The sequence below is a fragment of the Sus scrofa genome, chromosome 15 (assembly GCF_054392235.1).
Source record: "Sus scrofa isolate SSC_HxYL_T2T_F1_AM1 chromosome 15, Sscrofa_HxYL_maternal_Yorkshire_Landrace_v2.0, whole genome shotgun sequence".
NCBI lineage: Eukaryota > Metazoa > Chordata > Mammalia > Artiodactyla > Suidae > Sus > Sus scrofa.
The window spans coordinates 108,433,081-108,460,584 of NC_139397.1; the positions used below are offsets into that span (position 1 = coordinate 108,433,081).

Here is a 27,504-nt window from a genome sequence, read left to right on the forward strand (position 1 = left end):
CTCAAATGCACCAAATACATGGTAACAGTGCTTATTTGGCATTATATGATCTGGCTTCTTTTCACTTCTCCATCCTTATCTTTTGCCACTTCCCTTATCACTTCAGCTATGCTGAAATTGTTTCAGTTCCTTGAATGTTCTTACTGGGAACAGGGATTTCACACTTGTTTGTGTTTTCACCTGACATTATTTAGCTCCCAACTTTTATTCATCCTTTTATTCATTAACAGCACCTCCTTAGCCCAAGCTTGGCTCATGTAGTCCATCTGTGTGATGCACGGTGGGAGCTTCTGACTATCTTGATTTCATGCAAATTAAAATCACATTCATTTAGTATTTTCAAAATGTTATCCTGGTTACACCTGTTTACTTGATGGTCTCCACCATTAGTGAGGTCAGAGACTGTGTCAATATGGTAAATGATCAATTCATATTTGTTCAATGAAGGAATAATGGAACTATAATTTTCCAATAAATCCTTTCAATAAAGTGTCTCACTTCCACTTAGAGTACTTACACTAGGTATATTTACACTCTTTTGTGAATAAGAGAAGCCTACCCTGTCAGTGTTGCCTGACCTCATCCATATCAGTCTCACAGCTGGGCTTTACATGTTTCAACAGTGACAAGTAAAATGCAGCTGCCTTGGTTTTATGGTAAATTCACTTCCTGAAAAAAGAAAAACGCTCAGACAGCAAATATACCACACTATTCACAGACTAAGCATGCAGACTTCAACAAAAAGTACTTGAAAAGCCATGTCATTCTTTACTCTTAAGAATGAAAACGTTGGAGTTCCCATTGTGGTGCAGTGGTTAACCAATCCGACTAGGAACCATGAGGTTGCAGGTTCCATCCCTGGCCTTGCTCAGTGGGTTAAGGACCCAGCATTGCCGTGAGCTGTGGTGAAGGTTGCAGATTTGGCTCTAATTCTGTGTTGCTGTGGCTGTGGTGTAGGCTGGTGGCTACAGCTCTGTTTGGACCCCTAGCCTGGGATCCTCCATATGCCGCAGGAGCGGCCCTAGAAAAGGCAAAAAGACACACACACACAAAAAGAATGAAAATGTTGACTTTGACAGTTTGTAGTTGAAAACAGAAACCTCAAAGTTGGCAGAGAATGTTACCTGGAAAGCAATGTCTGGCCAAATACTGAATTATTATCTCATTCTCAGGAAATGACCTCCCTATCAGTCACTTTTGCTATGTTTCTACTATAAGCTTCAATTTGAGGGACTTTTCAGATTGAGAGACAAGATGGCAGGAGTAGAAGGACTCAAGCTCACTCCCTCTCATAAACACCACAATTACAACTACCTAATAAACAACCATCAACAAAATCATCTGAAAGATACCCAAAAAGATACCCTGCATCCAAAGACAGAGAAGAAGCCACATCAAGACGGTAGGAGGGGTGCTTTCACAATATGAGCAATCCTATATCTGCCAGGTGGGAAACCCACAGATGGAAAAATAACTATATCAAAGAGGCTCACCAACAGAGTTAAGACTTCCAAACCCCACATTAAATTCCCAGCCTGGAGGTCTGGCATTGGGAGGATAAGTCCTAAGAGCATTTGGCATTGAAGGCCAGTGGGCCTTGAGCACAGGATCTCCACAGGACTAGGGGAAACAGAGATCCCATTCTTAAAGAGTGCACACAGAGTTTCATGTGGATTGAATCCCAGGACAAAGCAGGGACTCCATAAGAATCTGGGTCAGACCAACCAGTGGGTCTTTGAGTATCTCTTGGGAGAGTAGGGGGCAGCTGTGGCTCAATATGGGGGCAGGACACTGGAGGCAGAGGTCACAGGGAATAACCATCAGTGCAAGATCCCCTAGAGGCCACTATTTTGGAAAATTCTGGCCCTATCTATCAAGGCTGAGAAGCCCCAGGCCAAACAACAAACAGGGTGGGAATGTAGCCCCATCCATCAGCAAAAAGACCTGCCTAAAGTCCTCCTAAGCACACAGCTGCCTCTTATCACACACAGAGACAAAACCCCACTTGCCAAAGGGACAAGTCTCAGCTCTACTTACCAGTGGGCTGGCATCAGTCCCTCCCATGAAAAAGCAATCCAAATATAACACTAAAGAGTCATCAAACCACCAGGGAAGAAAAAAGGCCAACAAAAACAAATTCAAAACAATTAACAAAACAAAAATTATTATATACATATAAATAATCATCTTAAATGTAAATAGACTAAATACTCCAACCAAAAGACATAGTCTGGCTGAATGGATTTAAAAAAAAAAAGACATATATATTCATGCAAGTGGAAATCAAAAGAAGGCTTGAGTAGCAATACTCATATAATACAAAATAGACTTTTTTTTCTTATTTCTATACTGTCTGTTTAATTCTTTCAATAGAGTCCAAAATTATTGTGAAATACTATTTTCTTTCATCCTCACCCCCCACTTTCCCCTCTAATTTTTTTTTCTTCTTTTTTTTATTTATTGTTTTTATTTTTTTTTTATTTTCCCACTGTACAGCAAGGGGGTCAGGTTACCCTTACATGTATACATTACAATTACATTTTTTCCCCATCCCTTTCCTCTGTTGCAACATGAGTATCTAGACAAAGTTCTCAATGCTATTCAGCAGGATCTCCTTGTAAATCTATTCTAAGTTGTGTCTGATAAGTCCAAGCTCCTGATCCCTCCCACTCCCTCCCCCTCCCATCAGGCAGCCACAAGTCTCTTCTCCAAGTCCATGATTTTCTTTTCTGAGGAGATGTTCATTTGTGCTGGATATTAGATTCCAGTTATAAGTGATATCATATGGTATTTGTCTTTGTCTTTCTGGCTCATTTCACTCAGGATGAGATTCTCTAGTTCCATCCATGTTGCTGCAAATAGCATTATGGCATTCTTTTTTATGGCTGAGTAGTATTCTATTGTGTATATATACCACCTCTTCCGAATCCAAGCATCTGTCGATGGACATTTGGGTTATTTCCATGTCCTGGCTATTGTGAATAGTGCTGCAATGAACATGTGAGTGCATGTGTCTCTTTTAAGTAGAGTTTTGTCCGGATAGATGCCCAAGAGTGGGATTGCAGGGTCATATGGAAGTTCTATGTATAGATTTCTAAGGTATCTCCAAACTGTTCTCCATAGTGGCTGTACCAGTTTCCATTCCCACCAACAGTGCAGGAGGGTTCCCTTTTCTCCACACCCCCTCCAGCACTTGTTATTTGTGGATTTATTAATGATGGCCATTCTGACTGGTGTGAGGTGGTATCTCATGGTAGTTTTGATTTGCATTTCTCTTATAATCAACGATGTTGAGCATTTTTTCATGTGTTTGCTGGCCATCTGTATGTCTTCTTTGGAGAAATGTCTATTCAGGTCTTTTGCCCATTTTTCCATTGATTGATTGGCTTTTTTGCTGTTGGGTTGTATAAGTTGCTTGTATATTCTAGAGATTAAGCCCTTGTCCGTTGCATCATTTGAAACTATTTTCTCCCATTCTGTCAGTTGTATTTTTGTTTTCTTTTGGGTTTCCTTTGCTGTGCAAAAGCTTTTCAGTTTGATGAGGTCCCATGGGTTTATTTTTGCTCCAATTTCTATTGCTTTGGGAGACTGACCTGAGAAAATATTCATGATGTTGATGTCAGAGAGTGTTTTGCCTATGTTTTCTTCTAGGAGTTTGATGGTGTCCTGTCGTATATTTAAGTCTTTCAGCCATTTGGAGTTTATTTTTGTGCATGGTGTGAGGGTGTGTTCTAGTTTCATTGCTTTGCATGCAGCTGTCCAAGTTTCCCAGCAATGCTTGCTGAATAGACTTTCTTTTTCCCATTTGATGTTCTTGCCTCCTTGTCAAAGATTAATTGACCATAGGTGTCAGGGTTTATTTCCGGGTTCTCTCTTCTGTTCCATTGGTCTGTCTGTCTGTTTTGATAGCAGTACCACACCGTTTTGATGACTGTGGCTTTGTAGTATTTCTTGAAGTCTGGGAGAGTTATGCCTCCTGCTTGGTTTTTGTTTCTCAGGGTTTCTTTGGCGATTCTGGGTCTTTTGTGGTTCCATATAAATGTTTGGATTGTTTGTTCTAGTTCTGTGAAAAATGTCATGGGTAATTTGATAGGGATTGCATTGAATCTGTAGATTGCTTTGGGTAGGATGGCCATTTTTACAATATTGATTTTCCCAATCCAGGAACATGGAATATCTTTCCATTTCTTTACATCTTCTTTGATTTCTTTGATTAAGGTTTTATAGTTCTCGGCATATAGGTCCTTTACCTCCTTGGTCAGGTGTATTCCGAGGTATTTGATTTTGTGAGGTGCAATTTTAAAAGGTATCGTATTTTTGTATTCCTTTTCTAATGCTTCATTGCTGGTATACAGAAATGCAACTGACTTCTGAATGTTAATCTTATATCCTGCTACTTTGCTGAATTTATTAATCAGTTCAAGTAGTTTTGGGGTTGAGTCCTTAGGGTTTTCTATGTATAGTATCATGTCATCTGCATATAGTGACAGTTTTATCTCTTCTCTTCCTATATGGATGCCTTTTATTTCTTTTGTTTGTCTAATTGCTGTGGCTAAGACTTCCAAAACGATGTTGAAGAGCAGTGGTGAGATTGGGCATCCCTGTCTTGTTCCCGATTTGAGTGAGAAGGCTTTCAGTTTTTCCCCATTGAGTATTATATTTGTTGTGGGTTTCTCATAAATGGCTTTGATTATATTCAGGAATGTTCCCTCTATACCCACTTTGGCGAGGGTCTTGATCATGAATGGATGTTGGACTTTGTCAAATGCTTTTTCTGCGTCTATTGAGATGATCATGATTTTTTACTTTTTTTTTGTTAATGTGGTGTATGATGCTGATTGATTTGCGTATGTTGAACCATCCTTGTGAACCTGGGATGAACCCAACCTGGTCATGGTGTATAATTTTTTTGATATGTTGTTGGATTTGGTTGGCTAAGATTTTGTTGAGAATTTTTGCATCTATATTCATCAATGATATTGGGCGATAGTTTTCTTTTTTGGTGGTATCTCTGTCTGGTTTTGGAATGAGGGTGATGGTGGCCTCATAGAATATCTTTGGGAGTATTCCTTCTTCTTCAACCTTTTGAAAGAGTTTCAGGAGGATGGGCACAAATTCCTCTTTATATGTTTGATAAAATTCGCCTGTGAAGCCATCTGGTCCTGGACTTTTATTTGTAGGGAGTGATTTTATGACCTCTTCAATTTCATTTCTAGTGATCGGTCTGTTCAGCTGGTCTGTTTCTACTTGATTCAGTTTTGGCAGGCTGTAAGATTCTAGAAAATTGTCCATTTCTTCCAGATTGTCAAACTTGTTGCCATATAGTTGTTCATAGTATTCTCTTATTGTTTTTTGTATTTCTGCTGTATCCATTGTGATTTCTCCTTTTTCATTTATAATTTTGGTTATTTGGGTTCTTTCTCTCCTCTTTTTAGTGAGTCTGGCCAGGGGTTTGTCAATTTTGTTCACTTTTTCAAAGAACCAGCTCTTGGTTTTATTAATTTTCGTTATTGTTTTTTGAGTCTCTATTTTATTGCTTTCTTCTTTGATCTTTATAATTTCCTTCCTTCTGCTGACTTTAGGAATTTTTTGTTCTTCTTTTGGTAGTTCGTTTACGTGGAGGGTTAAGTTGTCAATGTGGGATCTTTCTTCTTTTTTGAGAAAGGCCTGTATTGCTATAAATTTCCCTCTGAGCACTGCTTTCACAGCATCCCATAGATTTTGAGAGGTTGTGTCTTCATTATTATTTGTTTCAAGGTAGTTTTTAATTTCCTTCTTGATTTCCTCACTGACCCATTGGTTTTTTAGTAGCATGTTGTTTAGTCTCCATGGAGTAGGTTTTTTCTCTTTCCTTTTCCCATGGTTGATTTCTAATTTCATGGCATTGTGGTCAGAGGAGATACTTGAGATAATTTCTATGCTCCTAAATTTATTGAGATTAGCTTTGTGTCCCAATATGTGGTCGATTTTGAGAATGTTCCATGAGCATTTGAGAAGAATGTGTATTCTGCTTTTTTTGGATGTAGTGTCCTGAAGATATCAATGAAGTCTAACTTTTCTATTGTTTCCTTTAGGATCTCTGTTGCTTTATTGGTTTTCTGTCTAGAGGATCTGTCCATTGATGTGAGGGGGGTATTTAGGTCTCCTACTATGATTGTATTCTCATCAATATCTCCCTTTATGTCTGTTAATATTTGCTGTATGTATCTGGGTGCTCCTATATTTGGAGCATATATGTTGACGATAGTAACATCCTCTCCTTGGATGGATCCCTTAATCATTAAGTAGTGTCCTTCTTTGTCTTTCTTTATGTCTTTTGTTTTAAAGTCTATTTTGTCTGATATGAGCATTGCGACTCCTGCTTTTCTGTCATGTCTATTGGCGTGAAATATTTTTCCCCACCCTTTCACTTTCAATCTATATGTATCTTTTGTCCTAAGGTGAGTTTCTTGTAGGCAGCATATTGAAGGTTTTTGCCTTTTTATCCACTCAGCCACTCTGTGTCTTTTGATTGGGGCATTCAGTCCATTGACACTTAAGGTGACAATTGATAGATGATTATTTATTGCCATTTTGAACCTCGTGTTCCAGTTGATTCTATGGTTCTCCATTCTTCCTTTCTTTTCTTTTTCTTTTTTTTTTTTTGTTTGGATGGTCTCCTGTTATTATCTGCTTGAGTGTATTTTTTTTTTCATTTTTTGCAAATGCAATATTTGCTTTTGGCTTGTGGTTGCCCTGTTTTTTAAGTATGCTAACCCCTTCCCATAATTGTGTGTTTTAGCCTGATGGTCTTGTAAGTTCAAACACTTCATTACTATATTAAAATTAAGAAGAGAAACATACAAACAAACAAACAAAAGGGTTATTTATTTCCTAACATCCCTTGCCCACATTTTATGGTTTTGATGACTCTTTTTTATTTTTTTCTTTTTAATTTTATTTTGTTTGAAGCATGTTCATGATTAAATTTGTATGCTGCCTTATTTGAGTGACTGCTCTTTGATTGCGGTTTCCTCAGTCCTAGTTCTTCCTTTTCTTCTTTTTTTTTTTTTTCTTCCCTTTCCTTCCTTTCTTTTTGGTTTAGAGAAGCCCTTTCAATATTTCCTTTAACCTGGGTTTTGTGTTGCTGTATTCTTTAAGTTTTTGTTTGTTGGAAAACATTTTTATTTCCCCTTCTATTTTAAATGATATTCTTGCTGGATAGAGTATTCTAGGTTGCATATTTTCTCCTTTTAGCACTTTAAATATCTCTTGCCATTCCCTCCTGGCCTGTAGCATTTCTGTAGAGAAATCAACTGATATTCTTATGGGGGTTCCCTTGTAGGTAACATTCTGTTTTTCTCTTGCTGCCTTGAGGATCCTCTCTTTATCACTAACTTTTGCCGTTTTTATTATGATGTGTCTTGGTGTGGATCTGTTTGGGTTCAGTTTGTTTGGGGCCCTCTGTGCTTCTTGTATCTTGAATCCAGTATCCTTTAGATTTGAGAAGTTTCCATCGATGATTTCTTCAAATATATTTTCCATCCCCTTATCTTTTTCTACTCCTTCTGGAATTCCTATTATGTGTAGATTGGCCTGCTTTATATTATCCCATAGGTCTCTTATATTCCTTTCCTGTTTTTTGATTCGGTTTTGTGCCTGCTGACCTGATTGGGTGATTTCCATTATTCTATCTTCCATATCACTGATTCATTCTTCTGCATTATTCATTCTGGTTTTTACTGCCCTTAGTTCAGTTTGCATCTCTGCAATTGAATGTTCTAGTTTTTCTTGGCTCCTCCTTATATTTTCTAGCTCCTTTCTGAGGGTATCTGCATTACTGTTCATATCTTCTCTTAATTCCTTCAGTATTTTCAGTATTTCTCTTTTGAAGTCCAGGTCTGTCAGACTGCAGAGATCTGTTTCATTGTTGACTGTTTTAGGTGAGTTCTCCTGTTGGTTTGACTGGGAGTGATTTCTCAGCTTCTTCATCTTGCTTGTTGTTTTCTTTCTCCTGAGGGAGTTGTACTCTCCGTTATCGGGCAGTGTTTGCTTTGTCACTGCCATGGAATATTTCCTGAGGGCTGTTGTTGTTGGTCAGTCTTTTTTGAGGCAGTGTGGCTTTTCTGGAGTGTTGATGGGGCTAATAGTGTTTCTTTGAAGCAAAGGAGGACTTCTTGAGGGCAGACAGGACTGGGAGGTCCACACCACGATGGCAGCAGATTTCACTTGGTCATGCAGAGCTTGCTCTGGTGTTTTTAGGTTGCGGGGTTCTTGCAGGGGGTTGGCAGTGTTGAGCAGCTGTTCCTCAGGAGTGCAGCACCCCCTGGGGTCTGGAGAAGCTATCTGGGTCACTGAGAACCTAAGAGGCTCTTCTTTAGGGCAGCCCAACTCAGAAGGACAGCCTGAGAGTGTAGGCGGATCTTTTCACAGTCTGGCCAAGCTTGTTGCAGCTTTTCTGGGCTTCAGGGGCTCCTCCAGGGGGCTGGTGGTGCTGAGCAGCTATTCCGTGGGAGTGGGGCACCCCCTGGGGGCTTGGGCGGGTAGCAGGGCCGCTGGAAACCCAAGAGGCTCCTCCCCAGGGCAGCCCGACTCAGAAAAACCGTCTGAGCTCTTTTCCCGGCTCGGCCAAGCTTGTTGCAGCTTTTCTGGGCTGCAGGGGTTCCTGCCTGGAGCTGGCAGTCCTATGCAGCTGATCCACTAGGTCTTGGCACCCCCTGGGGGCTTGGGCGGGTAGCAGGGCTGCTGGAAACCCAAGAGGCTCCTCTCCAGGGCAGCCCAACTCAGAAAAACCGTCCGAGAATTAGGCAGATCTATTCACTGCCTGTCTAGGCTTGTTCTAGCTTTTCTGGGCTGCAGGCCTTTTCTCGGGGGCTGGTGGTGTTTGGTGCTGCTCTGCGGAAGTGTAGCCCCTCCAAAGGGCAAGCAGGCCTGTGCAGGGACAGCCCCTGCGGTGGTAGGCTTCAGGCAATTGTTGAGGCCAGCCCTCCTGGATGGCAGGTAGCCCCAGGTTGGGTGAGAGCTTAGGGGGTGGTGGGGGTGGGGGGAGGGGATGCACTGGGAAGCACAGCTTTCAGCTAGCTAGTGGACCTGTAAGCTTGCTGTGGCGTGGGGAGTATTCTGTGGGGACCCATCCCTTCTTCTCTCCCCTCCCCAGCACGGGCGCAGACCAGGCTCTTCTCCCAGGTTCCCTCTGATGTGGCTTTCCACTTCCCCGCCCCTAGAGTATTGCTCCCTTCCTCTGCAAGAGCTTTGTTTTCTAGTCTCCCAGGCAGTCTCTGCCCCATCAAATGGTTTCTAGACCTCCCAAGCAGTCTCTGCTCTGCCCCGCCCCCCCAGCCTGATCTCGGGGACTAATCTCTGGACCGAGGTCTCGGTGCCCAGCCCCCACCCAGGCATCCCCCGGCCCTTTCTCGGGGACCAACCTCTGGAGCCGAGGACTTGGTGCCCAGCCCCCACCCAGGCGTCTCAATTTTTGGTGACTGTGCCCATAGTTCAGATGGTCCGTTCGGTTCTTGATCGGCTTTTCAGTACTCCAACTTACTGCTACACTCTTCTCTGCATCTGGAGATTCCTCCGGTTTGTTTGATCTTTCCCCCGAGTAGGTGACTTTCCAGGGTGCGGGATCCCTTTCTCCTCCGCAGTTCCCTTTCGGGAGCGCCCCTCCCGCTCGGATTCACCTTCTCTCACTCTCCTCTTTTCTCCCGTTCTGCCCAGTAATGTCACGAACTTCTTGCCGTTACTGGAGTTTAGGTTCCTCTGCCAGCGATTGGTTGCTGTTCTGTGCGAGTCATTTATTCTGTAGATGTGCTTTTTTTGTTGTGTTTGTGGGAGAGGGTGAGCGTGTCCCCCTACTCCTCTGCTGTCTTGTCCTCCCTCTCCCAAAATAGACTTTAAAATAAAGAATGTTACAAGAGACAAAGAGGGACACCACATAATGATCAAAGGATCAATCCAAGAAGAAGATATAACAATTGTAAATACATGCACCCAACATAGGAACACTTCAATATATAAGGCAACTGCTAACATACATAAAAGGAGAAATGGACAATAATACAATAAGAGTGGGGGACTTTAACACCCTACATTCAACAATGGACAGATAATTAAGACAGAAAATCAATAAAGAAACACAGGCCTTAAATGACACACTAGACCAGAGAGACTTAATTGATATTTTTAGAACATTTCATTCAAAAGGCAGAATACACTTTTCTTAAGTGTACATGGAACATTTTCCAGGATTGATCATATCTTGGGCCACAAATCAAGCATCAATAAATTTAAAATCATATCAAGCATTCTTTCTGACCACAACTCTATGAGACTAGAAATCAACCACAAGAAAAAAACTGCAAAAACCAGAAACATGTGAAGGCTATACAGTATGCTACTAAACAACTAACAAATCACTGAAGAAATCAAAAAGAAAATTTTAAAAAATACCTGGAAACAAATGACAATGAAGATGCAATGATCCAAAACCTGTGGGATGCTGCAAAACTTCTGAAACTGTTCCAAAAAATTACAGAAGAAGAAACACTTCCAAACTCATTTTATGAGGCCTCCATCACCCTGATATAAAAATCAGAAGACACCACAAAAAGAGAAAATTACAGCTAATATGACTGACGAACATAAATGCAAAAATCCTCAACAAAATTCTAGCAAACTGAATCCAATAACACATTAAAAGGATCATATGCCATGATCAAATGGGATTTAATCCTAGGGATGCAAGGATATTTTGATGCCTGTAAATCAATCAGTATGATGCACAACATTAACAAATTGAAGAATAAAAGATCTCAATAGATGCATGAAAAGTTTCTAACAAAATCCAGTACCAATTTATGATGAAAGCCCTCCAGAAAGTGTGTATAGGCCATATATTGCCTACATCAACATAACAAAGGCCGTACATAAGGAACCCGCAGCTAACATCATTCTCAACAGTGCAAAGCTGAAAGTATTTCCACTAATATCAGGAATAAAAGAAGGATGTCTACTCTCACTGCTTTTATTCAACATAGTTTTGGAAGTCCTTAGCCACAGTAATCAGAAAAGAAAAACAAATAAAAGGAATCCAAATTGGAAAAGAAGAAGTAAAACTATCATCTTTTGCAGATGATGTGATACTATACATAGAAAATCCTAAAAGCACTACCAGAAAACTGTTAGAGCTCATCAATGAATTTGGTAAAGTTTCAGGATACAAAATTAATACATAGAAATATATTGCATTTCTATATACTAACAATGAAAGATCATAAAGAGAAATTAGGGAAACAATCCTATTTACCAACACATCAAAAAGAGTAAAATACCTAGGAATAAATCTACCTAAAGAGACAAAAGACCTGTACCCTGAAAAGTATAACATGCTATTGAAAGAAATCAAAGATGACACAAACAGATGGAAAGATAAATCATGCTCTTGGATTGGAAGAATCAACATTATCAAAACGACTATACTACTCAAGGTAATCTATGGATGGAATCCTTATCAAATTACCAATGGCATTTTTCACCAAACTAGAATAAAATTTTTTTAATTAAAGTATAGTTGATTTACAATATTGTTCCAATTTACACTATATAGAAAATTGACCCAGTCATTTATATATATATATATATATATATATATATATATACTAAGTCATATATATGTGTACACACACACACAGACACACACACACACACTCCCTTTCTTACATTATCTTCCATCATGTTCTAACCCAAGAGACTGAATATATTTCCCTCTACTACACAGTAGAACCTCATTGATTATTCTAAATGTAATAGCTTGCATCTACTAACCCCAAACTCCCAGTCCATCCCACTCCCTCCCCCGACAACAAAAAATTTTTAATTTGTATGGAAACCTTAAAAACCCTGAATAGCCAAAGCAATCCTGAGAAAGAAAAATGGAGCTGGAGGAATCAGGCTCCCCAACCTCAGAGTATACTACAAAGTTACAGTCATCAAAAGAGTTTGGTACTAGGAGTTCCTGTCATGGTTCAGCAGAAACAAATCTGGCTAGCATCCATCCATGAGGACGCAGGTTCTATCCCTGGCCTTACCAGGTTAAGGATCCAGTGTTGCCATGAGCTGTGGTGTAGGCCTAAAGCTACACCCCAACTCAACCCTTATCCTGGGTACCTCCATATACTGCAGGTGGGGCCCCAAAAAGACAAAAAAAAAAAAGAAAAAAAAAGAAAGTATCGTACTGACACAAAAACAGAAATAACAGAAATATAGATCAATGGAACAGGACAGAAAGCCCAGAATTAATCCATCCACCTATGGTCAATTAATCTATGACAAATGAGGCAAGAATATACAATGGAGAAAAAACAGTCTCTTCAATAAGTGTTTCTGGTAAAACTGGACAGCTACATGTAAAAGAATGAATTTAGAACACTCCCTAACACCATACACAAAAACAAACTCAAAATGGATTAAAGACCTAAATATAAGACTGGATACTATAAAACTCTTAGGGGAAAACATAGGAAGAACACTCTCTGACATAAACTGCAGCAATATCATTTTGGATCCACCTCCTAGAGTGATGAAAATAAAGACAAAATTAAACTTAAGAGTTTAAGGGACCTAATTAAACTTCAAAGTTTTTGTACAGCAAAGAAAATCATAAACAAAATGAAAAGACAACCCACACAATGGAAGAAGTCATTTGCAAATGTAGCAACTGACAAGGGATTAATCTCCAAAACACGCAAATGACACATGATGTTCAATATCTAAAAACAAAACAACACAAAAAATGGGCAGAAGACCTAAATAGACATTTCTCCAAAGAAGACATACAGATGGCCAGCAGGCATAAGAAAAGATGTTCAACATCATGAATTATTAGAGAAATGCAAATCAAAACTACTATGAGGTACTACCTCACACAGGTCAGAATGGCCATCATTAATAAGTCTACAAATAATAAATACTGGAGAGGGTGTGGAGAAAAGGGAACCCTCCTGCACTGTTGGTGGAAATGTAAATTGGTACAACCACTGTGGAAAACAGTATGGAAGTTCCCCAGAAAACTAAAAATAGAACTACCATGTGATCCACTCCTGATCCACTACCAACTGGAGTACATGCACCCCAGTGTTCATTGCAGCCGTATTTATAGTAGCCAAGACCTGGAAGCAACCTAAATGTCCATTGACAGAGGAATGGGTAAAGAAAATGTGGTACATATGTACCATGGAATATTACTCAGCCACAAAAAGAATGAAATAATGCCATTTGCAACAACATGGATGGACCTAGAAATGATAGTACTAAGTGAAGTTAGACAATGAAAGACAAACATCATATGATATCACTTATATGTGGAATCTAAATAAAAAAGGATGCAAATGACCTTATTTGCAGAACAAAAACAGACTCATAGACTTTGAAAACCCACTTGTGGTTTCCAAAGGGACAAGTGGAAGGGGGAGGAATGGACTGGGGGTTTTGGATTGGCATATGCACACTGTGGAATATGGAGTGACTGGCCAATGGGGGCATGCTGTATAGTACAGAGAACTCTACCAATATTCTGTGATAATCTATATGGGAAAAGAATAAGAAAAAGAATGAATATGTATATATGTATAACAATCACTTTGTTGTATTAAAGAAATTATCACAACATTGTAAATCATCTATACTTCAATAAAACTTTAAAAAATAAAAAAATGAGGGAATTTTCATAAACAGTATATTTTTTCTTCTTGGGTCAATGTTAAAAGCAATGTTTTTGAGTCAGTGTAAAAGGCATCAATAAAAAGATTTTTTCTAACTCTGACCAATGCCATTCTCATTTTTGCTGAATCACCAGCCATGCTTTGCTTTGCTTTCTGCTCTCATTGAAATGTGTTTATGTATCTTACAAAAATAGAAACACTCTAATCCGTTTCTTTGAAAAGGAAGTAAACACTAGCCCTTCCTTCACCAGGGGATATTCGTTCATAGGAATAAGTACAATAGAAACAAGTACCAGCAGTAAGTCCTGATCAAAATACGAGGAACATTAATTCCTTTTTAGAAATCAGATTTCTATGTGAGAATGGATTTCAACTATTCCAGAAGGTTCAATACCTGTTGAACAGCAAAATACTATTTTTCCTCTAAGTTTTTCACTATTTAATTAATTGATTCAGTCAATCAAACATTTGAAGAGATACCATTTTATGCTTAAATCTTTTAAGAAATAATAATCATTTTAATCTCTAACTTCCAAAATCCAGATTACCTTTCAAATAGTTTTACTATTAATCAAGGCAACAGCCCACACAAATATGCTAATCCTATTCAACATCTTCAACTATTCAAAGATTGTCCTGAGACCTGAGATCAAAACATGGAAACAAACCACAGATCCTAAAACCCTTGGGTCAGTTCTAAAATCCTGCACTATGCCTACCTCAAGAGCCAGTGTAGTCAGATGGGTGTGGGGAAATCACTGGGGAAAGTAGCAAGATCAGTCCTGTGGGAACAGGATACAGAAAGGAGAAGTGTTGACAGTAAGGAAGAAGAAAATACAGCAGATTCTAGTCTTGAGTTGAATCACAGACTTTTTTTTTTTTTTAATGTAACACTGGTTTATACCACTGCATCAGTTTCATATATAAAATATTATATTTCTATTTCTATAAACACTACAGCATGTTCACCACCAAAAATTTAGTTTCCATCCTTCTCTATACAGTTGACTCCTCTTATTCCCTTTGCCCTCTCCCTGCCCCTTCCCCTCTGGTAATCACTACTCTCTCCTCAGTATCTACATGTTTATTTGGTTTGGTTTGTCCACTTACTTTGCTTTTAAATTTTTTGTTGTTTATATTCCATATATGAGTGAAATGTGATATTTGTCTTTCTCTGACTTATTTTATTTGTCATAACACCCTCAAGGTCCATCCGTGTTGTTGCAAACAAGAGATTTCTATTTTTTTATGGCCAGTGATATTCCATTGTGTGTGTGTGTATGTCATGTATATAATCACATATTCTTTATCTTTTTTGTCATTGATAGGCACTGGGTTGTTTCTATATCTTGGTTATGGTAAAGAATGCTGTGATGAACATAGGGATGCAAATTAGCATTTTCATAGTCTTTGGATAAATACCCAGAAGTGGCACAACTGGATCATATGGTAGTTCTATTCTTAATTTTTTGAGGAGTCCCCATACTGTTTTCCATAGAAGCCACAGACAATCTTAGGATACTGACCCAGAGAAAGATATCCAGGATATGTACTACATCCAGAATTATTATGACAATTTGGCCAAGGAAGGCAAGCCCTAGTTATAGTTTGTTCTGCTTATTGCTTTGAGCAAAGTGATCTCCTTTCTCACCCATTACAAATGTTTAGCATGTGTTTTATCTACCTATGTAGCTATCTTCTTAAGCTTCTTGAGGCAAGCATCTGTGTCTTATGATAATTTGTACTATCATGCATCTGTGCTTTGCAGAGCAATATGCAAAAAAGGTTTATTAGGGAGTTCCCATTGTAGCCCAGCAGAAAAGAATCTGATTAGGAACCATGAGGTTGCAATTTCAATCCCTGGCCTCACTCAGTGGGTTAAGGATCTGGCGTTGCTATGAGCTGTGGCATAGGTCACAGACATAGCTTGGGTCCTGCATTGCTGTGGCTGTGGTATAGGCCAGCAGCTGTAGCTCTGATTCGACCCCTAGCCTGGGAAACTCCATATGCTGTAGGTGTGGCCCTAAAAAGGAAAAGAAGAAAAGAAAAGAGAGGTTTGTTAAATCAATGAATAAAGTAATTTTATAATAATTGAGGTTCAAATTATTATAAATGTATTTATACCACAGAGAAAATAATATCTTCAGGAATTCCTGTTTTGGCTCAGCAGGTTAAAAATCAACTACTATCCATGAGGATGTGGGTTTGATCCCTGGCCTTGCTCAGTGGGTTAAAGGATCTGGTGTTGCTACAAGCTGTGGTGGGAGGTCACAGACATGGCTTGGATCTGGTGTTGCTGTGGCTATGGTTATAGGCCAGGAGCTGCATCTCTGATTCAACCCCTAGCCCAGGAACTTCCATATGCCACAGGTGTGGCCCTAAAAAGAAAAGAAAAAAAAAAAAGAAAAAGAATACATTTAACATAGTTCAATCTGTACTATTTGTATTATAGACAATATACAATTTGTTAGCTTGCACAAATTTAAGGAAAACACACTAATTCACTAACAGAAGATACAAGGCAATGTCTTCTCATTTGAAGTATGCTGGTGTTTAAATAAAAAAATACTCAGCATTTTAAATTACTTAGTTTGGCATTAGTTCTTCTTTCTCATCTCTGCTAATCTTCCTGTTTGTCACATAGTCATAATCTGTATTTATCCCACAATATTAGCTCATCTCTAAGCAAAATAGGTACTTCCCCTCTTTGACCACTTCTATTCCAGCTTCCTCCACAATCATGCCAACCATGCTTACTAAAGCTGTTTTTCACCTTCAACTTCTTCAGCAAAATATGTATTAACAATATAAAATATTCATTGACCATTTTTATTCCTAGAACTTGACATGTTATATTATTTAATGTTATACTATTTAATCTTAGAATATTTTACAGATGAACTATTTTATGCCTTACAATATTTTACAGCAATATTTTAAAGATAAAAAAACCTAGAAGTTCAAGAACTTAAATTGTCTACAGTCATAGACTTCAAAGCTATTGTCGCTAATACCCAAATGGAGCTCAAAAGAGAGGTCAATGCAGGAGAAATAGATTTGACATTGGCAGTTGATGGCACAATGGTAATTGTTGACGCAGTGGGAATGCATGGAGTGACTAAGTCAGGAGAGAACATGAATGTGAATAAAGAGTACCACATTAGGTGGTTGGCTTTTTTGCTGTTGAGTTGTATAAGTTGTTTGTATATTTTAGAGACTAAGCCCTTGTCAGTTGCATTGTTTTGCTGGAGAGGGTATGGAGGAAAGGGAAAACTCCTGCACTATTGGTGGGAATGTAAATTGGTACAACCACTGTGGAAAACAGTATGGAGATACCTTACTACCATATGACCGAGCAATTCCACTCTTGGGCATATATCTACACAAAAATTTCCTTGAAATAGACACATGCACCTGCATGTTCATTGCAGCACTATTCACAATAGCCAAGTCACGGAAACAACCTAAATGTCCATCGACAGATGAATAGATTAAGCAAATGTGGTATATATACATAATGGAATACTCCTCATCCATAAAAAAGAACAAAATAATGCCATTTGCAGCAACATGGATGGAACTAGAGACTCTCATACTAAATGAAGTAAGTCAGAAAGAGAAAGACAAATACTATATGACATCACTTATATCTGGAATGTAATATATAGCACAAATGAACCTTTCCACAGAAAAGAAAATCATGGATATGGAGAACAGACTTGTGGTTGCCAAGAAGGAGGGGGAAGGGAGAGGGAGTGGGATGGACTTAGAATTTGGGGTTAATAGATGCAAACTATTGCCTTTGGAATGGATAAGCAATGAGATCCTGCTGTATAGCATTGGAATCTATATCTAGTCACTTATGATGGAGCATGATAATGTGAGAAAAAGGAATGTTTATGTGTATGTGAGTCTGGGTCACCTTGCTGTACAATAGAAAATTGAATAAAAATCAAAGAAAGAAAGAAAGAAAGAAAGAAAGAAAGAAAGAAAGAAAGAAAGAAAGAAAGAAAGAAAGAAAGAAAGAAATAAGGAAGGAAGGAAGGAAGGAAGGAAGGAAGGAAGGAGTGAGTGCCAAATTAATCCTGGGTGAACAAAAACATTTAAATGTCAGATTGAAGAAACAGAAAGTCAGTGAACCTTAGAAAGAGCAGTAAAATAGGTAAGAGGAGAGCTAAGAAAAAAATAACACTGTAAAAATTAAGAAGAAGAAGAAGAAAAGATCAATTAGTGTTGCAGCTACAAAGAAGTCAAGGAAGGTGAGGACTGAAAAAAGGTTCTGGATTTGTCAATTATACAGTCATTAGCAATCCTAACCAGCATATTTTCTGAGGCACTCGAGAGATAGAGATAAACTTGCAAAGAGAGATCAGAGAAGTCAAAAGAGCAAATATAGACTAATATTATACACATTTTGGTGTCAAAAGGAAGAAGATTAAAGCAGTATATTTGGCCCTCTATACCTGCAAGTTTCTCGTCTGTGGATTCAACCAAATTTGAATAGAAAATATTGGGGGGTGGGAATTCCAGGAAGTTCCAAAAAACAAAACTTGAATTTGCCACACACAGAAACTATTTACATAGTATTTACATTGTGTTAGGTATTGTATGTAATCTAGAGATGATTTAAAGTATACAGGAGGATGTGCATAGGTTACATATTATGTAAGGAACTTGAGTATCCATGGATTTGGGTATCTGAGGGGGTCCTAGAACCAATGCCCCCAGATCCCAAGGGATGACTGTAGTATGAGGCAGAGGCAAAATCAAGGGAAGATTCTTTTAGTCTTTTTTGGCTCCTTTTTTAAGAGGGAGAATTCATGTAGAATGTGAAGCCACTGATAACTGATGGAACAAAGCCCTAAAAGGGAAGGAAAGGATTCCCTTAGGGAGACAGAATAAGAGGAGGGGGTGGTGGGTAAAGTTATTCATGCTGGAAGGATAGGGAAGGGAAATAAATGGGCTTTATTTTATCTATGACTTAACAGAGAAAATCATACATTTAAAATGAGAAGATGAGTAGGATAAAGAGCTACAGAAAAACTGAAAATATTAGGGACCATCCCAGTGAGGAAAAAGAAAGGAAACAAACAAACAAGATATTTGGGGGAAAAAAAAGGAACTACCTGGAAGGATTGAGTGCCTAGAAGGAGGGTGAGAATCACCGTAAATTCCTCAATTTTCCCAACAGAACACAGAGATGGCAATTTTCCTGCCCAGAATGGTTCTTAAAATCAACCACTTTTCTAATAAGATGAAGTTGAAGATTGGAAGCCAGATTAGTCAGACTGCGAGGTTTCACGCTATGAAATCAGCTACCCTCAAGATACAGCAAGAGTTTCAAAACCAGATGCAATGCTTAAGGCTGTGAGACAAACAAAGTAAAGATTTTTTTGTATTTTCACCCTCTCTATCCCCCAGTTACTACTCTTTATCCCCAGGATATACATCGTATATGTCCTTTTCTTTCCTCTTCTTTCTCCTCACCTATTTTTCTCAAAACTCAACCCAAGTTGTGCCATTTATGAAAATCAAAACTGAAAAATGCATGTGTCATTTTCAAACCCAAACATCACATGATTGAGAGTATTTCGTTGTTGTTTCATGGTTTCTCAGGTCAATGTGCCAGGCTGGTAAGCCAGTCACAAGTCTCAGAGATCATTATTCCAAGATCTGCCGTGCAAAGAATCCTGCGGCAGAAATGCTGACAATGTGGAAGCAATTCGTGATTTGCTGAGTTACTCCTCAGGACTTGCAATTTTGAATATTTTCTAAAAGAAAGAATTAAAATTCCATAGCCTAACATGCCCATCTCTATATGAATTAAAAATTATTTAAGATCAATTTGCATTTATAAATGAAATGGTAAATTATATTTTTAGGTACTTCTCCCTCTACACACACATTCCACTTTTAAAAGGATCAATTTCTCATTAATTCAATCCTTTCTCTTGTTGAAAATTTGAGGTAATTTAGAAGTGGGCTAATTATAAAGTTTCCTTTTGCAAACTTTGGAGAAGCAAATTAACAGAGAAAGGAGTTTCAAGTATAATTTTTAACTTGAATGTATAAACTGTGTTAATGTTTGAAGTGAATATATGCCTAAGGAAACATTTCTATGGTGAGGTGAATCAACACCACATTGTCAAACACATAGATTTGCTGACTGTTCTTTTGTATTTCTTAAAAAGGAATGGAATACATGTTAATCTAGATGCAAGTCCTATCTCTATTTGAAAATACAGTTGACCTTTGAACAACAAGAATGTGAACTGCAAGGGTTCACTTATATGCAAACTTTTTTTTTTTTGCAAATTTTTTAAGTAGTAAATACTACAATACTACTTGATCTGTGGTTGATTGAATCTGCAGATACCAAACCATTAGTATAGAGGAACCACATATACAGAATGTTGATTATAAGTTATACTCAGATTTTCAGCTGTGCAGAAGCTTGGAACCCCTAATTCCCAAGTTGTACAAGGGTCAACTATAATAAAATTACATTCTTATTTAAATATTTTGGAGTTCCCGTCGTGGCGCAGTGGTTAACATTTCAGACTAGGAACTATGAGGTTTCGGGTTCGATGCCTGGCCTTGCTCAGTGGGTTAAGGATCTGGCCTTGCCTTGAGCTGTGGTATAGGTTGCAGATGCAGCTTGGATCCTGTGTTGCTGTGGCTGTGGCGTAGGCTGGCAGCTGCAGCTCTGATTAGACCCCTAGCCTGGGAATCTCCATATGCCATGGGTGTGGCCATAGAAAAGACAAAAAAAGAGAGAGAGAGAAGAGGTAGAAGAGGTGCAGAGAAAGCATGGGTGGGCTCTGGGGGTGGGGGTGGGGTTAGGGAGACAGACAGAAAGACCTAGAGAGGAAGAGCGATAAAAGAGAGAAGAAACAGCTACTTCTATCTTTTAAACTATAAATTATTTTTATTCCTATGAAATTGCTTATTTTAAGGAATCTTATTTTAAAACATTTATTTCACCAATGTCAGTCTATAATGCTTCCTTAATTTTGGATCAGAGGTAGTATTTTGAAAGGAACACTTCTCAGAGTTCCTGTTGTGGCTCAGTGGAAATGAGTCTGACTAGTATCCATGAGGGTGAAGGTTCGATCCTTGGCTGCGCTCAGTCAGTGGGTTAAGGATCCAGCGTTGTGGTGTAGGTTGCAGACAGGCATTGCTATGGCTGTGGTGTAGGCCAGCAGCTGCAGCTCCAATTTGGCCCCTAGCCTGGGAACCTCCATATGCTGAGGGTGTGGACCTTAAAAAAAAAACAAAAGAAAAGAAAAGAAAGAAAGGAACACTTAAAAGCCATGGCAGTTCTTGCAACATAGCTGAGTTAAAATGAAGAATCTCTGCTAGGCAACATTTTTAAAGTCTACTCTAAGATATTGTCTACTTCAAAGTACAAAACCACATATGCTTTAAAAACCAGCAAAGACTAATTTACTATTTACATTTTGCATTAATTCTGAAACAGTATCTCTAACTTATTGACATGCATAATCATTTAATGGAATTTTACTCCATGTTGACCTTATTTGAAAAAATCCTAGCTTTCTCTTCTTTTAGCTTCAGAGTAATTGCCTAACAATGACCTCTCTAAATTTGTAATTTATGGAATCTGCACTAACTCCATTCATCTTTATTTTATTTTTTTGTCTTTTTGGGCTGCACCCACGGCACATGTAGGCTCCCAGCCTAGGGGTCGAATCGGAGCTGTAGCCACCAGCCTATGCCAAAACCACTCGGGATCCAAGCTGTGTCTGCGACAACCCCATAGCTCAAGGCAAGGCCAGATCCTTAACCCACTGAGTGAGGCCAGGGATTGAACCCGCATCTTCATGGATACTAGGATTCTTTAACCACTGAGCCATGACGGGAACACCTCCATTCATCTTCTGATTTTTTTTTTTTTTTTTTTTTTTTTGTCTTTTTGCTATTTCTTGGGCCGCTTCCGCGGCATATGGAGGTTCCCAGGCTAGGGGTCAAATCAGAGCTGTAGCCACAGGCCTACGCCAGAGCCACAGCAACACGGGATCCGAGCCACGTCTGCAACCTACACCACAGCTCACGGCAACGCCAGATCATTAACCCACTGAGCAAGGGCAGGGACTGAACCTACAACCTCATGGTTCCTAGTCGGATTCGTTAACCACTGTGCCACGACGGGAACTCCCTCCATTCATCTTTGATAGGATGGTTTGACTCTTAGAATTCTTTCGGTCATGCTGTAAATTTATTTATGCTACAAACATATATTGAGGATGTGCTATATCTTGCCGGGCACTGTGCTGGATGTGATAATCCGGAAAGCCTCTCTGCTCTGGAGGAACTGACAATGGAGTGAAGGAGCCAGTCAGGGATGAGATTCTGCATGAAGCAAGATGATTTTATAAAAGGAATACGAGGAGGCACCTACCACACACACCTTGGGGCAGTCAGTGTGCGGGACTGTTTTACAGGGGAGGTGATGCTGAGCTGAGTCCTAGATGAAACGGTCTTGATCTCTCACTTGTGCCAGGGACACAAAGCCCTGGGAACGTGATCTACTGACAGCAATGGGGCACTTACAGAGTTTATACTGCTAGATTTTCAAGTGCAGCAGAAGAAGGGGAGGGGTTCCTCATCCCTGGTTTTATAGTGATCAAAAGACTGGACTTTCTAAATTCAAATTGCTTCAATATGGAACAAAGTTTGTATCATAGAGTTTGAAGTCAGAGCTCCTTTGTTCTTGAATGGAAGATGTTCTAGAAATGATCTCTAAACAAGTCTTTCACTTTGGGAAAGGAAGTGTTACAAGAGCAAAATTCTAAACTGTGGTGCCCTTGTGAGGAGGATGACATGTTCACCAGAGGCGGCTCAAAGAGCTTGTGAGTTGGGAGAGAAGGAGATGAGGTTCAAGGCTCTGTGTTATCATCTCCTGAACAGCTCCCGAGTGGAATGACTGGGATGTCTGTCCCAAAAGTGTTTTGTAGTAATCAAGGCAAGTCTTTTGAGAGACTGTCTCCTCCCTGAGTGTTTTATTTTTTAGTGGAGCACAACAAACGGAAAGCAGATCTACTGGACACTTCAGAAGTTAAATAGCCTGGGGACAATCTGACATCTGCAAGTCAGCATAGACTAGCTTTCAAACACTTTACATGAATAATAAATTAAAATAGCAGCCAAGCAGGACGTGGGGGGTGGGGTGGAAAACAGAAATCTGGGCTAAAGATAAATACCTGATAAAAATCATTCTTTCCAAATAATGCCAAGGACTCAGATTTGAAGATTGACCTTGTCAACTTCTTAAGTCTCTGATTCTTTTCGAGAAAAGATGTGATGAATAGATAAGAGTAATTATAATGAGCATTTGAGTAGTTGTTTATGAAGTACTTAAAAGTAGTTCTTTTAAGCCTCTGGGATGCTATTAATTTACAATATAAAGAAGATGACTGACATAGCAAATGCACACATTAGTCCAACCAATTATCACAAACCTCAAAGCAACAGAGTCCAAACCAGTGAGGCTATACTGATACATGTTTGCTCACACTTTAACTTAGCATTTGAAGCAAGATTTAAAAGCAAAAATCTATTACCCTAATGAGGCTCTTTATAATGAAAGAACATACATTCTTGCACACTAAATACGTATACACAAGGCCTCATTTTAAGTGAAGGAGAAAACTTTATAAATAGGCTGCAAGGCATGACAAACCTCCCTAGCCAATTGGCAGGGCACTCCCTGTTGGGAAAACATCCCAGCAGGGGAGTCTGTCATCTGTTAGGAGACATCCAGGGATCTGAGGGCTTGGGAGGCAGAGCTCCTCATTTGCTCTGGGAATCCCAGTTCCAGCTAGGAGCCAAGTCAGGAATTACTGTGCAGTTCTGGAAACCTGCAGGAAAAAAAAAATAATAATAGTACATCCCAGATATTCCTTATTACATGTTTTGGGTAGAGTTCTAGAAGCAGCTGACTCAAAACATGGGCGAGGCACTAACAAAACTTGATGATGAAGCAGATCAGTACATTTTGCTGATGATTTAAAAACCTAAAGCACAGCCTCACAATTTATAATTAGTGTGCTACTACAAACTTAAATTTGTAAAATTATTGTTGGACTCAGCTTCCTAATAATAAAATCTTTTAGGTTCCTTTGACGCTCTTTTTTTTGTTGTTGTTTTGTTTTGTTTTGTTTGCTTTTTAGGGCAGCACCTGTGGCATATGGAAGTTCCCAGGCTATGGGTCAAATCGGAGCTGTAGCCACCAGCCACAGCCACAGTCATAGCAACACAGGGTCCAAGCCATGTCTGCAACCAGTACCACAGCTCATGGCAATGCAGAATCCTTAACCCACTGGACAAGACCAAGGATCAAACCCACATCCTCATGGGTACTAGTTGGGCTCATAACCCACTAAGCCACAATGGGAACTCCCGACTCTCTTAGTTCTTAAGTGCAACATTAAATGGGATATTATCTTTGTCTATTGTAAATGTGGTTGCCATTTTACAGTTGGGAATCATGAAGTCAGAGAGGTAAGGAATATTCTTCACATCACACAGCAAAAATGACAGTTTGTAACAGAATTCAAATCTTTTCTACCAGTAACTTGAAGTGACAACAACCATAGAGCCAACGTTTTATTATCATAGCTTTTCATTCTTTACATGACTTTTTATGTTTATTTGACTCTCCAGACTATACATCCATAGGTACTAGTGGAGTGTTCATTTGACATGCAAAGACAAGGAGCGGGGCACAGAGTGGCCACTTAACTGCTCCAGAGTCACACACAACTGGTGAAGGCAGGCGTGAAATTAACAGTGTATGCTCATAGCCATTATACCTTCACCCTTTATTTCTCTGCCTACTTCCCTATAATAAGAGTTTGTGGATATTTTGTCTATCAGACACCATGAATGAACTCGCCGTAGTGTAAGTCCTCCCTCTAGATTCGAAGGCAAAACAAAATGGTGAGGGTGACTTTTGGTCTAATAATCTGTGACCCAGAATCTGCTGAGAGGAAGCAAGCTCAATGCGTTACCACAATTCCTACCGTGGCCTCTATGGTTCACAGCCTGGAAACTCTGAGCTGCCCTAACTCCACCAGGATTCACATTGCTTATAATCAAGCTCTGTGGTAATGAACCTGATTAGTATCCATGAAGTTGCAGGTCTGATCCCCAGCCTTGCTTGGTGGGTTGAAGATCTGGTGTTGCCATCAGCTGTGGTGTAGGTCACAGATGCAGCTCAGATCTGGCATTGCTGTGGCTGTGGTGTAGGCCAGCAACTGCAGCTGTGATTTGACCCTTAGCCTGGGAACTTCCATATGCTAAGGTTGTGGCTCTAAAAAGACAAAAATAAACAAATAAAGATAAATACATAAATAAATAAAAACACATTTGAACCACCAATGTGTTATTCAAATCTTCTCTATGATGCTCTTGCCATGCGGTCTGGAAATGTGAAACACCCCATGGTAGCACATTCTGTCTTGGACAGCTTTAACTGAGAAATCTCTTTCTCACACTGAGGAAAAAATCTGAAGCTCCCGCTTTTTTTTTCTCCCAGTGATAACCTTTAGGTCTAATCTGGTTGTCTGTTTGTTTGTTTTTAAATTAATAAGCATTACAAGCCCTATCCTCAGAAAAAATGTAGGTGCACAAATTGTGACAAGCAAGCTCTGGGCTTTGCAGACCCCTTAAGGTATATCATGTTCTGTGGGCCTTAAGCTTAGAAATCTTCTTTGGTAACAACACTTCAGATGCTGTTAAGGGAAAGAGATCTCTTCCCTTCTGTACTGTGAACCATGTCCAAGAAGGAACTTGCATTCTTCTGTCCCCACTGAATTGCATCTGCTCAGATTTTGGTCATTCATTTCAGTCCATGGAACCCTTCTGAATCCCAGTTCTATGATCTAATCTATTCACAGTTCCTCCTTGCAGTCACTTCTAGGCTTGATCTTCATGCTTCGTGTATTCGTTGTAGCCCCTGGCAAAGATATTGGCTAGGAAATGGCTAGAGAGAGAACACCAACTAAAGGAAAATCACCCAGCGGGGTGGGAAGTGCCTACTACATTATTTTGCAAAAATCATATTCTGGAATTTAAGCTTATGAGTAAACAAGGAATTGGGCACATTGAAAACAAACAGAATATAATCACATGTAGTTAACTTTATTCCCTAAGAGACCAGCTTTTGTTCTGATTTCTTCAATGTTGAGTTAGTTCAGGAATTAGACTAACCAACTCAGAGGATATGAAAACACATGAGAGCCACATGATTGAGGGTCTAGGTACTGATTGCAAAACTTCCTTTTAGAGTTTAGTATGTGACCTCAGGAAACCCAAGTATTTTCCTAGGTCTAAAGCTCCCCCAACTCTAGTCTTCCTAAATAAAATAGAGTGGCTGCCCAGGGGCTGTCTCTTTGGCTTGAAAGATTCTCATGGTCAGTAAATTTACAAACGCCATATTAGTTTTTTTTTAATCATTTAATTTTCCCGTTTTTATTGATTAATTTATTTTTTATTTAAAAAAAATTTTTTTTTTTTATTTTTAGGGCCATACCCAGGCTAGGGGTCGAATCAGAGCTGCAGCTGCCAGCCTAAACCACAGCCACAGCAACGCCAGATCTGAGCTGCACCCGTGACCTACACCACAGCTCCCGGCAATGCTGGATCCTTAACCCACTGAGCCAGGGAAGGGATCAAACCCAGATCCTCATAGACACTAGTCGGGTTTTTTATTGCTGAGCCATGATGGGAACTCCTAATTTACCTGTTTTTAAATGAATTTTTTTCATGCTCTAAGGGGAGCTTTTACTTAATGTTCTAGCATTTTGTAGACAAGTTCACATTGATCCTGTCCAAGTACTTTGTAGCTTTTATAAATTAAATTATATCTAGTGTTTGTCATTTCAAAACCAAGAGTTTTAATATAGTCAGTATTGTGGAAGTAGAAAAAGATTTGAATCAGAAGACCCTGATTCAATCTGTCATTAACTCCCCAGGTGATCACAAAGCAGTCCTCTAACTTCCCGGGCCTCTTATTTCTCATGTGTAACAGGAGGGAGCTGGGTTACTTCTTCTCTTACATCTCTAGTTTTCAAAATCCTTTTATTCTAATTTTTTTTAATTAGGTGGATGCACTGAAGCATCAGAACCAAGACAAGTAGGAGTATCTGGATTCCCTTCTGTGCCTTAAATGTTGAGGCTGAAAGCATGGTTTTAATACATGGGGCTTTCATACAGCATCACTTCATTCTATTAGAGATGTATTGTAGGTCTCAGGACACAATTCCTCTAATCCAACTGTTCCTAAACTTTGGCAACACCTAAGGATTTTTTTTTTTTTTTTTTGTCTTTTGTCCTTTTAAGACCGCACCAGTAGCATATGGAGGTTCCCAGGCTAGGGGTCTAGCCAGAGCTGTAGCTGCCACTCTACACCACAGCCACAGCAACACCAGATCGGAGCTGTGTCTTTGACCTACATCACAGCTTACAGCAACACTGGATCCTTAACTCTGGAAACACCTAAGGATTTTAAAGAGCTCATGATGCTTAGATCTCACCCCCATGTTCCAATTTAACTGGGAAGGAGTGAGACCACCTGGACCAGTAGAATTATAAAAACTTCTCCAATTTAGAACCACTGCTTCAATCCACAGTTTTCTATTCTGTTTTTTGTTTTGTTTTATTTTATTTGTCTTGGCCACACTTATGGCATATGGAAGTTCCTGGGCCAGGAATTGAGCTCACACCACAGCAGTGACCTGACAATGATCAGATCAATGACAGCGATCCAGCAGGGACAATGCCG

The 27,504-nt window shown here is 39.3% G+C and overlaps 1 long non-coding RNA gene across 1 annotated transcript in view; it reads right to left on the bottom strand.

The window, feature by feature from the left end:
• Positions 1–27,504, bottom strand: part of LOC110257192 (uncharacterized) — a 127,627-nt gene that overhangs the window by 65,033 nt on the left and 35,090 nt on the right. The window contains exons 2-3 of the long non-coding RNA XR_014829380.1: positions 23,401–23,578; positions 22,922–23,002 (exon numbers count right to left, since the gene is read on the bottom strand). This is a non-coding gene — a long non-coding RNA (uncharacterized LOC110257192). The remainder of the gene's footprint in view (positions 1–22,921; positions 23,003–23,400; positions 23,579–27,504) is intronic.